The following is a 14,989-nucleotide window of genomic DNA, read 5'->3' as shown; positions in this document are numbered from 1 at the left end:
AAACAATACTTGAAGTTACACAAGCATAAAACACTCATCCTGCTTTAAGGCTCTCTTCAGAATAGTTGTCCTTTTTTGGCTCCATCTTGAATAATATTTGATTTGAAAAAAAGATAACACTTGAGACACATTAATAAAATAAGGGCCTGTAGTTTCAGAGGTCTTACTTGTTTTAACTTGAAATGGTTTGAAGTGTGGGGGAAGAAAGTGTTCGATCCCCAGGTCCTCCATGTCTTAGTGTCCTTGGGCAAGATATTGAAACACAAATTGCTCCCGAAATGCTATGCGAATGAGCATTAGTTTGGATCCTGATGAGCAGGCGGCACCTTGTGTGGCAGTCTCGTCGAGTAACAAGTTGCCATGTAGCTCTATCCAATCGAAAGATACTCTTAATAAACGTGTCTGTTGGGCTTTTTCCCAGTCCGCCGAAGATTTTACCTGCTCAGCCTGCTTAATTCAGATGGTAATATACCAGGCATACATTGTATATTGTAGACCATGAACTGGTATTCCAACATGGTGAGACAAACTCTGAGAGGGGTTAGAAGAATGTATTTAATTCCTGCCGCAGGTGTGAACGTCAAGCCCCGTCTGGTTGACATGTTCTCACACAGCAGTGCCAACAGTCTCCAACAGCTTAATAATAAAGCAGGCCTTTTCTACTCACATTGGACACAAGCTTAAAACGTGACTCATTCTGTATATTTTTCAGCATTTTAGTTCCAAGCTCTGTTGTCCACATAAGCACTTTGTTCATGATATTTCCTTGGTGCATAAAAAAAAAAAAAGAGTCTCACAATGAGGATACCAAGAGGGGAGGATATGCAAGCAGGGAGGATGCATTAGGGAAAAGCAAAAAGGAAGGGATTTTTGGAAAATGAAAATCTCAAGAGCCACAGGTGAATCTTCAAATTAAGAGCTTACTTAGCTTATCGCACAGTATTAACGTTGCTCGCCTGGCAACTAATGACTACCGTTCAATATGCTAAGGTGGGTCGAGCTCCCCTAAAGTAAGGGAACTGTCTGGAACAGCTGCTAACTTGCCAGCAGTACAGAGAGAATGAGAGACACTTCATAAATCACAGCTGGAATGCAGCCTCATTTCCTGTGCGACCCCACCTTCTCAACAGCTTCTTCCTCAATTCCAGGAGCTTTCTACACCAAGCCACTGAGACCTGAACATCACAATCATGACACAATTTGCAGCTGCGTTTCAGCAGTTTAAAAAAAAAAAAAGATTTCCCTGCAGCAAACTACCTCACGTTAGAGTCATGCAAAGCAGGCGTTACAAAGTAAAATAGAGACTAATGAAAGGAGGCCGAATTAATGAAAGAGTACAATCATGCGTGTCGGTGTCGGGCTGTTGATTCGGAGTTGATTGATGTCATTACTTCAAAGAAAAAATAAAAAGCTTTTACAGACATTGTTATTAAACTTGTAATGGAAACTATAAAGGATGAGAGGCTGGCTCAGTTGATATTTTTATACTTTAAAACGCTTCTCCTTTCCTTTGTACTGCCCGGAAAAAATTCACAAGAATTTGTCAACAGACAAACATAGGTATGTGCCTTAAACAGTGTTCTTTTTTTTAATCTGTAGTGTCACAAAATGTTCTATTTTGTCATGTGGCTGATTTGCATCATATCAACACAGTGTGCAGTTGTGATGTCGCCTAAAGTTCCAACTAATTGGAGATAAAAGCAAGGATCCGAGTCTGCGGCACATGAAAATGAATGCAATTCAAATGATTTTATATCCTATAATTTAAAAGGATGAATGATACGTTTGCATTATATTGAGAGGGACAAATGCCAACATGTGTCTACTGCCAGAGAATAAACATAACAAAGATAAACATAACTAATCTTTTGTTCTGCGCTTGATATCATCTTTTCCGGTTCCTGTTATGCGAACAACTACGAGTCCAACAGTTTCATAGAGCTCATTATCGTAGGACAGTTTACTTACGTTCTTATGTTCTCCGAATTAAATTAGGTTGTACTTCATATTAAATCTATTATCTGACTCCATATTATATGGAAGACACACTTCTAAATTAATCTTTTTGCACTTGAGACAGTAATTTCCACAGAAACCCATGGGCAGACAAAGATGTTCTTAGAGAGCAGATTAAAGGTGTTGCATCCCAGAGGAAATCTTGAGAACCTGAGCAGCAACATGCTGCTACCATGGAAACACAGATAAGCCGACAGATGCCACGACTTCGACCATTACCAAAATACTTTGGTGCTTGAAACGTAGAGCGGCCATCCGAGATGTCCACCCATTCCACTTTTTTTCCAGCTCAATTAGAAAAAAAAATTACAATGCAATTCAAGTGGACATTTAAGTCAGATTGAGAGTAAGAGAGCTATAACAAAAAAACAAGATCCTTCAAACAGCAGCAAAGAAATAAGAGAAGCAGAAACGCTTTCCGACAAGAGACAGAAGGGGCCAAACCTGTCAGGCGAGGGACTGCGTAGGGGCTCTGGAAAAGCTTGCCGGTGCTTTGGGGTACAGCGTGTTATCTGCAGCACCGCAGACCTTCCTCTTTGAAGTGATGCTGAACACCGACAGAGCCAGGGGCAGTGAAGGTGGAAGGTGGGAGGCTAGAGAAAATGCAGAAAGAGCAATAAACGGTGAGAAAACAACGATGGGTTGCAAAAGAGACCGCAACACCAGAGAAATAAATAAAACATGTCAGTTAACTTTCAACTTGTAATGTCAAACAAAACAAAAATGCACCTCAGAGATAATTTATAGCAACTTTGTTATAAGCACAGTGGAACATTTCTGGCTACATAGGCTCGATTGTTTTTCCTTTATATGCTGCATCTTTTTTGGGGGGGCCATCTTTTCTTTGAGGGAGTTATGAAGAAAGCATATGGTGGCCATGTGCTGGGGCGCGATAGGCTGCATTGAGAGGGGATGTACGCGGGACACAGTCAGATGGCAAAAGTGAGGAAAGTGAAATGACAGACTGTTTTGCCGGCTCCTTCTGTTCACTGCAACTCTCCCTCAAGGATTATCCTCTCTAATAGACTTAAAGGCACTTTAACTGAGCTGCCAGCTGCCTGCGTCTCCAACGGAAAGCCACCCAGGTCAAGTCTAAGGGAGGATATCCTACCATGACAATGCCACACATTCCTATAATGCCTTTGCTTCTTTATGACATCAAAACAGTCAATTATTGATCCGAAGAAAGATTGGATACGATGCAATGTAAGAGAAGAAAAGGAAAACATTTTAATAAATGTAGGTACAAATACTGTCTTCATATTGAGGAATTTAGAACCAAATAAATTTGTGTCTATTCAAAGCTGTCAAATTGGGATCAATTCATACAAGATGCATTTTAGAGCTGCAGTAAGCGCAGCCCAACCTAGTTTAATTTTGATAAACAGTAAATAATTCATCCAGAAAAAAAGGGTATGTGGGCCAGTGAACTGTGATCTACATAAATTTAAACTGAGACAATTTCTCTGCATTTTTTCTATGTTGGCAAACTGCGCCATAAGGAAAATAATTAGTGTTGAATCTACAGACTACATACAATGACTTTACCTCGATTGCCACATATGGTTATGTTGGTTTTTGGCCACATTAAAATATGGGCAAAATTCAGAACGTAAAACTGTTTCAAACAGTGCATCTACACTGTGATAATTTAAAAACTGTCTGAAGGGCAGAGGATGAAGAGCGTGCCGACTGTAGACACCTGTGTGGCAAAGAAAAGACATGAAATGCAAGCTGCAGTGACCTTGGCTTTTTAGTTGATTATGGTGAATGAAGTAATTCATAATTAGGTCACGGGTTCTTTGTCCTGCTCCACACAGAACAGACACTTGCTGCTTTTCCTTCAAGACCTCTAATCATGTACTAATTTAGACAAATAACCTGACTGACTACCTAGAAAATCCACTATTCATTATTTTCTTTTCATCCACTCTTCTGGTTCGTCATCTCGAACCCGTCAGAACCGATGAAATGCCAGCTAATTACTAATTTGTAGTTATTGAAAACGGAGACTTTGATATTTGGATGAAAAGCACCGTTGTTGTTTATGGCGACTCTTTTGTAACCTGCATGTAAAGCAAATTTGATCAGAATCTGGTGAACATCTCTAATGTATCATGGAGTAGGTTGTTAATCTGCCAAATGGTATGAGTGCTCATCCACAAATGAACATGAAGAGCTCTTAAACTCAATATTTGTGAAATTTGGTAAAAGCTCATCGAGCTGATAAATTAACTAATCAATTAAAGTATTTGTCAACGAGAGAACTTACTGCTTGATCCAGCAACATCAGCATTTCTCTAAACTTTAAGTCCACATTGGCTCTGTATAATTAGTGTGAACAGCAGATGAGTGAGACACTCTAGCCTTCACAAAATCAGGTAACTACGCTTAATATCTGCAGAAACATGACCACAGAAGCTTATAAACAGTTAAGAAGCTAAATAAAACTACAAATGGCGTTACCCCAAAAAAGACACAAACTCGAGTTCTGGTGAACTTTTAAAGGGTTGCCTGTAAGAGGTCTGACAGCTTCCTCTTGGACCACGAGACAGTGGGAAACCTCTGACAAGCCGTGTAAAAGAAGCCCCCCATTCACAAAGACAGGCGTTTCCATGCCAACAGGACCTCTGCTGGGAGAGGCCTCCTTTCAAATGGTTTTCGTCCTGCACCTCTGCTGCAGTCTCACAGAGGGACTGGTTGGGCATTTGAGAGGGAATGAGTTGTGGGTAGCAGGGAGGAGATGCAATGGTGTTGAGGCGTGTTGGGGTGCTGCTTACGCCATGACATGGTCACGCGTCATCAGCCCGAGTGCATCAGGGCTGCAACTAATGTACATACTAATTAAACTCTTGATAAGTATTCCGAGTGTTTACGTGACAAATTATATCATTGGACAATATCAATTTGTCAATAAGATAAGAGACATTACTATGCCAGCCATCATAACTATATTTATACTAAAAAATCTCAGGCAGTGTTTAACTTTGAATAACTGTTGTAAATTAATGAGTGGAAATGCTTGACGTACTATTCAAATTTACAGGACCTATAATCAACATTTATTTCAATTATGTACCAAATAATGCATTAATAAAGATGAGAAAGAGCGAAAATTGGATTAGCATGCATCAGGTAGCCGAAAACGCAACTCCAGATTAAATAAAATGTTGCTGTTTAACTACTGAATGTATAGAAAAAACATTTGCCAACATGTTTGACATTAACTGGCAACGAAGGTGCCAATATGTCTGTGTTGTGTTCACAACTTCCTGCCCTCAATTAGTTACTGCATGTTTAAGTGATGAGGTTATTTAATTTGATGAAATGTTTAAGTGTTATATTTCTAAAATTATTTTCAAGTGAATTTACAAAAAATGTGCTGTATTATGCTGATGCATTGTATCAGGATGCAAGTGATGTAAAGAACCATATGGATCTAAAAAGGCTCTGAGCATGCAGAACTCCTCTATGCCAGTTTCCACAAGGGAAAAAAATAATGCCCAACGATTTGGATCCGCTCCAAACTCTACTGGGTTCCTCCTCGGCCCCTGCTTCACCTTTCCACTAAGTTTCATGAACATGGGACAGTTACTTTTTTTCTGTAACCCTGACAAACACACCAACAAACCAAAAACATAACAGGTGATAATAATATAATAATGATTTTTCATCACTATTAATTTTAATGTTAGTATTTTAAAATGTGGAAGTGTACAGATTAATAATTGCCTCAGAGAGCTGACTATTCAAAACCACTAATTTGAACTGTAGTCGGTAAAAATGTTGTCATAAAAAAAACATTTTAGGGCGGTAAGATCTGCTGTTTGTGAGAAAACTGTCCCCTTACACATTCCTGTCGACATGACAAGTAAAAGGATACTCGAACCGTAAAAAATGTGCTTCTTCAGCACGAAGACACAAAGAAGGTGTCTCTTCATGGAAAGGATGAAGAGGGACACTCCTCCATTTTCCTATTTTAACTACCGTAATCTTCAGGAGTCTAAAGAATAGTCTGCCAAAGCATAATTTGAAACTATAATATATTCACTATTGACTTGGTATGTCCCAATGTACGACTCCCTCCCCACAATGTCACACAGCGTTCACAGTATAGCCCACATCAAAGCAATATGCCTGGGAGATTCCTTTCTGTGTTCATTAACCAACTCGGCTACATGGCACAGCACTGAATTATTAACGTGCTCCTTGTGCCTCACAGATACAGAGCAGAGGGCCATTCACAACTGCAGAACCCGCCCACGCTCGGCTGTCTTTACATCTCTAGTTAACCCTGAAAACTCATTAAAGCACATTAAGGGAGCGCAGACCAGAAGGTACCATCACATGGTTGGTGACAGCAATAGAGAAATTGGAAGGTGAAAGCATGAAATAAAACTACTGAAAGTATTGAATTTAAAAGATATGTAGCTTAATTTTTCCTGTGAACGTACATTCGTAGGAAGTTGGAAAACAGCGAGGCATGAGAAGGGAATAAATGAGAAGTTTCAGGGAAATGAAGTTCTCAACGTGATTGTAAGTTTTAAGAAAGAGGTCTCAAATTTAACTTAAAACATTGACAACTTCTATTGTCACGCCAAAGAATTTGCCTAAAGCATAACCTCAATTCATACGTTTACACAGGTTACACGCTACAGAACAGTATCTGAATAAAATCAGAAAACATAATTTTAGAATTCCAGCTCATACCCAGATTTATCTCATGATGCGCCAAGATTTTACCTCTACCTTGTGCAATTGCTATTAAATGCTAACTAAAAACTAGTTGACATTGTATTTCAAAGATAACATAAGAGACTGCATATCATAGCAACACTTACCTAATGTTACAAGTATATACATCTCCCACGACTTCAAATTGATTCAGTTAAGGTTTAGCACATTCATGTGGCTCGCAGTATCTACTTCAGGGGCTGTCAACCCCAAACAAAAAAAAGCAAACTATTACCATCACTATATTGTCTACTCCAGTTACCATCAACTATTATATCTGAGCTTCCAAAAGTGAAGTGTATGTTCTATATCATTCCCTCAAAAATGTACATAATAGAACTAACAAAGTAGTAGCATTAGTCAGTGACGCCACCAAATGATGATGAAGGGTGTCTAGTTAAGAACTTGTGTGAACATGTAAACAAAGCAGTTATTTTGGACACAGCAGTCCGGAGTTCCATCACAGTGAGATAAAAAGCTGAGGGTTTGTGCCATATTATAACATCTGACCGAGGTGCAGCCTAACCTTTACTTCCGTCCTCCTTTGTTTGTTGTCCATTGTTGCTTTAAAGTCCTATTTGATGGGTTTCTTAGAGATTTCCAAGAGATTCCGCTCTCTTCAAGGTGGCTAGGATCTCCCAACAGAAAAACACTTTAATTTTCTCTTCCATTGATCTCACTTTCTCTCAAGTACTTCTGCTACACACACACAAACAGCTGGCAGCTAGCTGGACTTTCGTAGCGCCTACATTGCTCCTCTTAATATTTAATTTCTTTCTTCATTCCACTGTTTACTAACTTCTTTAAATATGTCGTGCCCACACACACACACACGCGCACGCGCACACACACACACACACACACACACACACACACACACATTACTTCCTCCAATTTATCTTTTTTAAATTTTCTTTTCATCATCATGATTGTATAAATTAAAGTGAAATAAAATAAATTGGCATGTTTGACAAGACGCAACCTCTGCAGCTAAAATATTCTTAACACAGGAGTGTACCAGCTAAGTATCAGGAAGTCCTCAAACCTTCCCCTTTCTCCTCATCAAATTTCTATCATCAATTGACCCAATCCTGTGGATGTCCCAATTCCCTCATTATCCAAATGCTTCATTCACTTAACAGTGTTTTGGCTCCCCAAAAACCTAAAGGACTTCCCATTATAACTTGACCGCACTTGTTGCGTTACCAAAGCACTTACAACAAGACGTTCCTCATCTTCACCCAAGACCATCGGCCAGATGGACCTTGCCATCCTTGTTGACTTGAAGGTATTCACAATTTATGGCAGGAAATTGAAAAGTTTACAATGACACCACCTCCTCTTAGCCCCAAGTTCGAAAGGAAAAGGACGAATCCGTCTACGGCCTCCTTCGGGCCTAAAGCACAGATAGCAGTGACGAGAGGCGCAGTACAAAGCAAACTTGGTATTACAAAGCAGAAATAAAACATCCGCAGAAGTAAAACATCCGCAACATATTAAAAAAAAACATTTTGCGGTTGCAGTTTTGCTCAATAACCCAAGATTATATGATCGGTTTCATAACTGGGTAGGCATTCAGAGGGTTGAGTGGTTGCCTACAGGAAATATATTATTAGCACAGTGATCATCAGCTAACATTAGTCTCACTTAAGCATAATAAAAAGTTCAGCCTGGAGCGACTAAGATCAGTCTTGTCTACAGGAATGTATACCACACTTCCCATCTATTGACATCCTTAATAACCAATCTGACTCATACCCCCCTTCATGTTTTGTCAACATAAGCTTCAAAGCCAGGAAATCTCACTGTCCATATGAGAATGGTTTGAGGAAGGCCCCGGGGTCAGTTACACAGCAACAGTCAGGAGTGTGGGAATGTGAAGCTTTCCGCAAACAAAGTCGAGGATACCCCCTCGTCTTTCACTCTCCAAGGCCTCGCAGCAGCAATCGCAGCCAGAAAAAAAAAGGTATTCCTTAACATCACTACTACAATTTTATATCGCCTCAACCGTAGAGATGAAGGAGTCCCACACAAAATGATGCAATAAACTGAAGGATTAAATACTTGCTCAAGCACTTTTAAAAGTGAAACACAGAGCATTCAGTCGTTTTGGGTCAAACTAAACGGCCTCGTCCATTCATCACACTGGGATGCAAAATGATCAATTACTGGACCATGACCAGACCATGAGTGTACATACCACGAGGGCAAAAATTATTCAAATATCAATATTTGACATCAAATAAACAGCAAAAACTTTGCCTCTAAAGTCCAAACATTTTCACACGACAACAAATATTCCCCAAAGCCGTGGTTCACTTGACAACCCTGAAGATGCGTGGACTTAGTATTTCAAGTCACATTTTTTTAAGCCAAAAAAAAGGTAAAACTGAACAGGCTGCACTACATAAAACAAAATGTTTCTTCTATGTTGGCCTTAAATCAAATAAACTGACTTATTTTTGGCGATTGTGGATAAAATGTAGTCAATGGATAATCTCTTATATCCGTATAGACTCGTTTGTTAGCCCGCAATAACAAAACTGATACATTAAGGCCAAATGTTTTCATGTTGACGACTAGTCGACACTATTGTGATTGTAAACTAACTTGACAATTTAAGATAGATTTTCAGTATTAAAAGGGAAACATACAAATGTTGCTGGCGAAGGGAAAAAATGACTCTTACAAAGACCAATATAACAGCACTGAAATATATCTCTGGGCTTGGTGTGTTCCTCTTTTATTGACACTGTCAGGGAAAGGTGTACTTCATGCTATGATTTTAAATACCTCAACAGAAAGTTGTGTAAATGTATATATGAAAAAGGAAAAGCCTATTTGTTGATCGAATCAAGTAAACAATAATATATCTATTCAGTCTATTGACTGCATGTAAACAGTTGGATTTTGTGCTTTAGGCTCTGGGCATCACATGGATCTTGTGCAAAAAGAAAAGCACCTTTGCAGCTCCACTTTTGTAATCCCTGGAATAGAAAACAATACTTCAATTTCTCGCCCTGAGCCTGTTGAGTCAACATGACTCTCTTTTGACATTGTCCTTAAAAACGCTGCTCCAAATACAGAACACAACTGACAAAAGAAGTGATCACATATCATTCTTTCATTTCCTTTTTTCTTATCAAAGCTTTCACACTGATTATCAGGTTGACTTGCCCATTTTATTATGCTATTTCTATCGCATACCAAATCACCTTTAGGGAGCGAGAGATGGATGTGTGCCTTATTCTAGTAATCTCATGAAGGACATGCTCAGACCCGAGAGGTCAAGGGAAGGCAGGTAACTGGCAGGTTGGGTGGAGGGGCTGCTGTATTCTCCTGGTGAGGAAACAAGAGCCATCTACATCCTCTTTCAAAGTAACAGTGAAGTAGTTAGTTGAACTTGTGTTAACTGTGTCAATCACGTGTCATTTGACCAGACTTCACAGGCCTCCTCCCGACCTTGGTTTAACAGTTGAGCACAACTTTTGTGAAATTCCTTTCATGTTAGGGATGGTACATAATCTAAATCTCAGTGATATATAAATCCAATTTTAGTGAGTTAAAGACTTGGAAAACAGCGTAAGAAAAAGACACCATATGGTCAAGTGAGAGAAGATCAGGGCGTGGAGATATATGAAACTGAAAATCTATTTGGTGTTCATGTAATGCTATTGTTTAGTCTCTAATGTGTAATGAACAGTTCCAGACTTGAGTCTGTGTGAATATACACGCCCACAGATTTCTCTAACTCTCCACATGAAGCAATGGGGTCAAACTCAGTTTGAAAGTGAGCGTGCTCTGGCACTATCCAGATTATGTGTAGCACATGTAAATATATTTTATCAGGAACCTTGATACATTATCCCTGTTTTGAAAAAGCTGAATTTGTCACCTGGATTCTTCCGATAGAAACCAGGACACTGGCATGTAAATTGTATCAAAGTTTCTCAACTTTCTTTGCCAAGTGTGCAAGTGCATCTTTGACGAAAGTAATTCAACAAAACAAAAAAATGCATAATGATGGTCCACATGTTGAAATAAAGTAAAAGTCTGACACCAGTAAGCTGATAAATTGTGTTGCCGTTTCGTTCTTCCATTACAGAGGATTATACTGGAGACCAAAGTGTCAAATGCAGCAAGAAAATAAACGGGGTTCAATCGGGATGGTTGAGTTCACTCAGTCAATACAGAAATTACAGATTTTCTAAATACCAAGAAGTGAAAGACAGGCCTGTACTTTGACCATATTAGAATCTTATATGGTGACGTAAATAAACCGGTCTCTATGTGGTTCATAGCATCCAAACCAGGATGAGACTAACAACTATAATACTAGGGTTTCTAATATATTTCAACACATACTTCAATAAACAGACTGAATGTAATGAACACCATTCAAAGTAGAACATTATGCAAATCAAAAAAGGGTCAGCAAACTACAGCTTCCAAAATGACAATTAACATCTCAAACCAATTCAACAAAAACTGAATATCATAACCTCTATGAAGGTATGATATATTTGAGGGCTGTTTGCAGACTAGATTAGCTTTGGCTCGGAGTACCTAATAAAGTGGCAACTAGACGGGGGAAAGATAGTTGGACCCCTCTAAAAACCAGTCAACACACTGTTACTTCAAGAGATGCTTTCTTCAAGAGTAACTAGCCCCCTGTGCATTGCGAAATAAGAGGGATCTGAAACTTTAGCAGCCTAAATCTATGAACATACAAACTGCTATTATTGTCCCGTGGTTTTTGGTCATCCTTGAGCTCGCGAGAACGACTTGATTCAGCTAAAAAAAAAAAGGTTACAACTAAGGCAGAAATTGACCGCGCATGTGGTCTGCATGAAGAAAACTCGACCATCCAGCTCCTAAAAAGTGTGTGCTCGGCACACAGTGTAACGTGTTGCACGTGGATTCACCTCCTCGCACTTCGCAGCTTCTGACTCAAGTTTGTGCGGCTCGTTCAAAAGCCCCAAAAAGTTTTAGCGACAGCGTGAGTCAAGAGACAAGCACCAAACCCGGTCCCGATTCTTTAAATGAACGGTGGAAACATACGAGACACACGGAGAAGAGCCGGACCCGACACCGATAACTTCTCTCAAGTCGCCAACGAGCTTCCACATCAACAAGAAGTGCGTCCGTCCAGGGACGGCGAGCGCGAGCGCCGCTAACCAGACTCACGAGCGAGCCCCTCGCGAGGGGGCTAACGCTCGGGCCCACTGCTCCGTGTCCACGTTATTATTATGACTTATTGTGACCCTGCACTTGGTAATTATACACACCGTGTTTACCTCAGAAGTGTGGAGGCGAACAAAAGACAGCAGGCCTCTCCGGTAATACTCCTTTTGGTCTGTGTATCCAAACAGAAATATATCCCCGTTGAAGCTCGGTGACGCTAACGCGACGGGGCTCTCCGGTGAGGTGGAGACGCTCCTTCTTTCGGGTCTCGGTTTCCAGCAGCAGCGCGTCAAAGTGTTACCCGACCAACAGGAGCTAGCGCGCTAGCCGGGAGGAGCTAACTAGCCTCCACAGACTCCAAGTTCGTGTAACGTTAGCTGGCTGGTGAAGCGCCGCTGACGTTAGCTGCCGTGTTGAAACTGACCGTTGCTCGACCCGCTGGCTCCGTTGTTTCTCTGGGCGACGCGTGAAGGCGTCCGTGCATTGCGAGAGGAGGCGAACCGCGTCCACTGAGACCAAACAGCGTGTCGGTTGCGAGTGATTTAGCCGCTCACAGGCTCTTCGACAACCGCCAGGTTTGTTCGTCTCCTGACTCTCCACCGACTGGAGAGAATGGCCGTCGCGACGTGATGACGACACGTTTTTGTTTGGTCGTGGGCGCTTGAATGTGATGTAACGATCATATTCCCTGAGAGACGTCCGTGTGAGGGGGAACGCTCGTGGTGTTTTTTTTTCTTCTTTTTTTTTAGGAAGATTTGTTGAGTTGAAAAAGAGAGTTGATGCTCAATGTGCAGTGCAGTCGCAATATGTTTGGTACGTAAAGCATTCAAATCAGCAACTTAAATATATATACACATTCAAGGGTAGTGACTTATATTACATAGTAATGGTAACAAACCTAACCTTTTATATTAGGGAACATTACATGTTATAAATATAAAGTAAATACAAACACACACTACACATACAAATAATAATATTATTGATAACAGTACTTTTTTTTTCAAAGTATGTGTATCGCACAAAGGGATTCCAAACTAAAAAATAAAAAAACTCCAGAATAGCTGAATACAAGCACACAGTTCAAAATCCCTCAAAAGCTTGAACAAGTGAAACTTAAAATTGCACAACATAGTTGTATTATGTAAACATTAAGGCTCATTTTCAGACAAAAAAGGAAAGTCTGTAAAAAAAATATGTCTCAAGACCGGATTTAAAAGCAAAATCAGTGTAAGCAGATCGAATACTAACTGGAAGACTGTTCCAAAGCAGTGCAGCAAACGCTTGATAAGCCTTTGAAATTAACCTGGACTCTTGAACAGCGAGCAGGACTAAGCCAACAGATCTGAGAGGCCTTTTTGGACAGTAAGCAGTTAAAAGTTCACTGATGGACATGAATAAAAAATGAAGCTTGAATAAAAACATGTCAAGCAGGATTTTTAATGTGTTTCTTAAGCATTATTTATATGCAGAATTCATATGTTAATGACCCCTTTGTTATTCCAGTTATTCTCTTCAGTTAATTCAATCCAAAATACTTTCCAAGAGGATTTGTGCATCTGAAATGTATTTGTATATGCCAATTAGTGAAACTTTAATCAGTGTTATGTAGACCACTGATTATATTCTGTGGTTCAAATTCGTAATGACTTCAAAGCCCATAAGGGCTTTTTATAGAATGAAACATACTGTATGCAATAGCTTTGCAAACAGATGCAAATTCTCTATTAAGCCAGCATGAATTCATGGTAAGCAAACGCATATTCATTGGGATTGAAAAAATAAAATGTTGATACCTTGAATGGTGGAATACTTAAATTGTGCACAAAATCTTGCTTTATCTGAAGAACAGTTGAAGATAATTATTATTTTTGTGAAACCACATTTAGCGGTAAAAGGTTAAAATGGATTAGAATGCTGCTGTGGCTGCTGCTGCTGCTGCTGTGGCTGCTGCTGCTGCTGCTGTGGCTGCTGCTGCTGCTGCTGCTGCTGCTGCTGTGGCTGCTGCTGCTGCTGCTTAGGTTAGCCCTGTAGTGCCAGTCATGGTTAGCTTTGGCTCACGGTCATTTTCATGCCCTGTATCTGGATCCTCCAGGGAGAGTCTGAAACCCTGAGATATCACTAAGCACCAAACATGTGATCCTGAGAAGTGTGGAATTGAGACTGGCATCTAGTCAACGAAGACTGAAACACAGACCGTGGGACAAAGAACGACTGTAAAAATCCTCACTTTGTCACTAAATACTCTCTCGCTGTGTGTTTTTTATGGAAATTGCTCCTAAAAGTGGACTCCACTCAAAAATCTGACCTTAAAGTGTGAGATTTTCATTGGTGTCCTGTGTCTACGCGCTGTTCAGGGCTTTTTGTCAGTGACACTAAAACATGTCCGATAATCTTGTGTGTTGTCTGTGTTTGTGTCAGGGCCGCAGCCAGGACTTGAGAAATACTGAGATTGTATTTCCGCATACAAATTGCAGATGATTTTGAAGAGACCTGAATTGTCATATATGTTCATTTCATGAAACAGTTTTCTCTAATCTTGCTTTGCCATGTCATGTAAAACGGTTGTATATCTCTGAGTTTCCCTATCTTTTAATCAGTGACCTTTTTAAAAAACAGTAACGTAGAGAGTGATTTTATGTGGCAAATATACAGTAAAGTATAAATAATAAGTGGTTGCTAACCCCCTCATATTTTTCTTGAGACCCCTAAGGGTACCTTAGACTGACAACCAGTGGTCATAAAGCTGTTTTATAATAGCTTTTTCCCCACCTAAATAAAATACATTCTTGTAAGTAAATTGGTTTAATTGTTGTTATTCATTCAGATTTTTCTGAATGTCTAAGTCTAAACCAAAGTAGGTCTCACCATTTTAAAGTCCCATAATGTAAAGTATGTGCCTCAGATTCCCAGATTTACTGGGAAAACAGTACAGAGGACATGACCCCGGTGTCCTCAGCTACAGCCTGTTGGTGTGTCTTATCAATGTTTTACAAAATGGTGCAAGAAGCAGACTTTCATAAGAGGCAGAGGAAAGTTTCACACACTTTAAACT

General features: G+C 39.9%; 1 protein-coding gene across 1 annotated transcript in view; it reads right to left on the bottom strand.

Moving 5' to 3' along the window:
* The window catches only part of LOC137792949 (F-box/WD repeat-containing protein 7-like), a 36,564-nt gene extending 23,984 nt beyond the window's left edge, over positions 1–12,580 (bottom strand). The window contains exons 1-2 of the mRNA XM_068588787.1: positions 12,048–12,580; positions 2,461–2,609 (exon numbers count right to left, since the gene is read on the bottom strand). The gene's annotated coding sequence lies outside the window, so the exon portion shown is untranslated. The remainder of the gene's footprint in view (positions 1–2,460; positions 2,610–12,047) is intronic.
* Between the last annotated feature and the right edge of the window lie 2,409 nt (positions 12,581–14,989).

The sequence above is a fragment of the Clinocottus analis genome, unplaced genomic scaffold (assembly GCF_023055335.1).
Source record: "Clinocottus analis isolate CAN_PGR_092001 unplaced genomic scaffold, fCliAna1.0.p SCAF_22, whole genome shotgun sequence".
In the NCBI taxonomy this organism is placed as follows: domain Eukaryota; kingdom Metazoa; phylum Chordata; class Actinopteri; order Perciformes; family Cottidae; genus Clinocottus; species Clinocottus analis.
The sequence above is the reverse complement of the archived record's forward strand: the minus strand, read 5'-3'. Positions and strand labels throughout refer to the sequence as shown.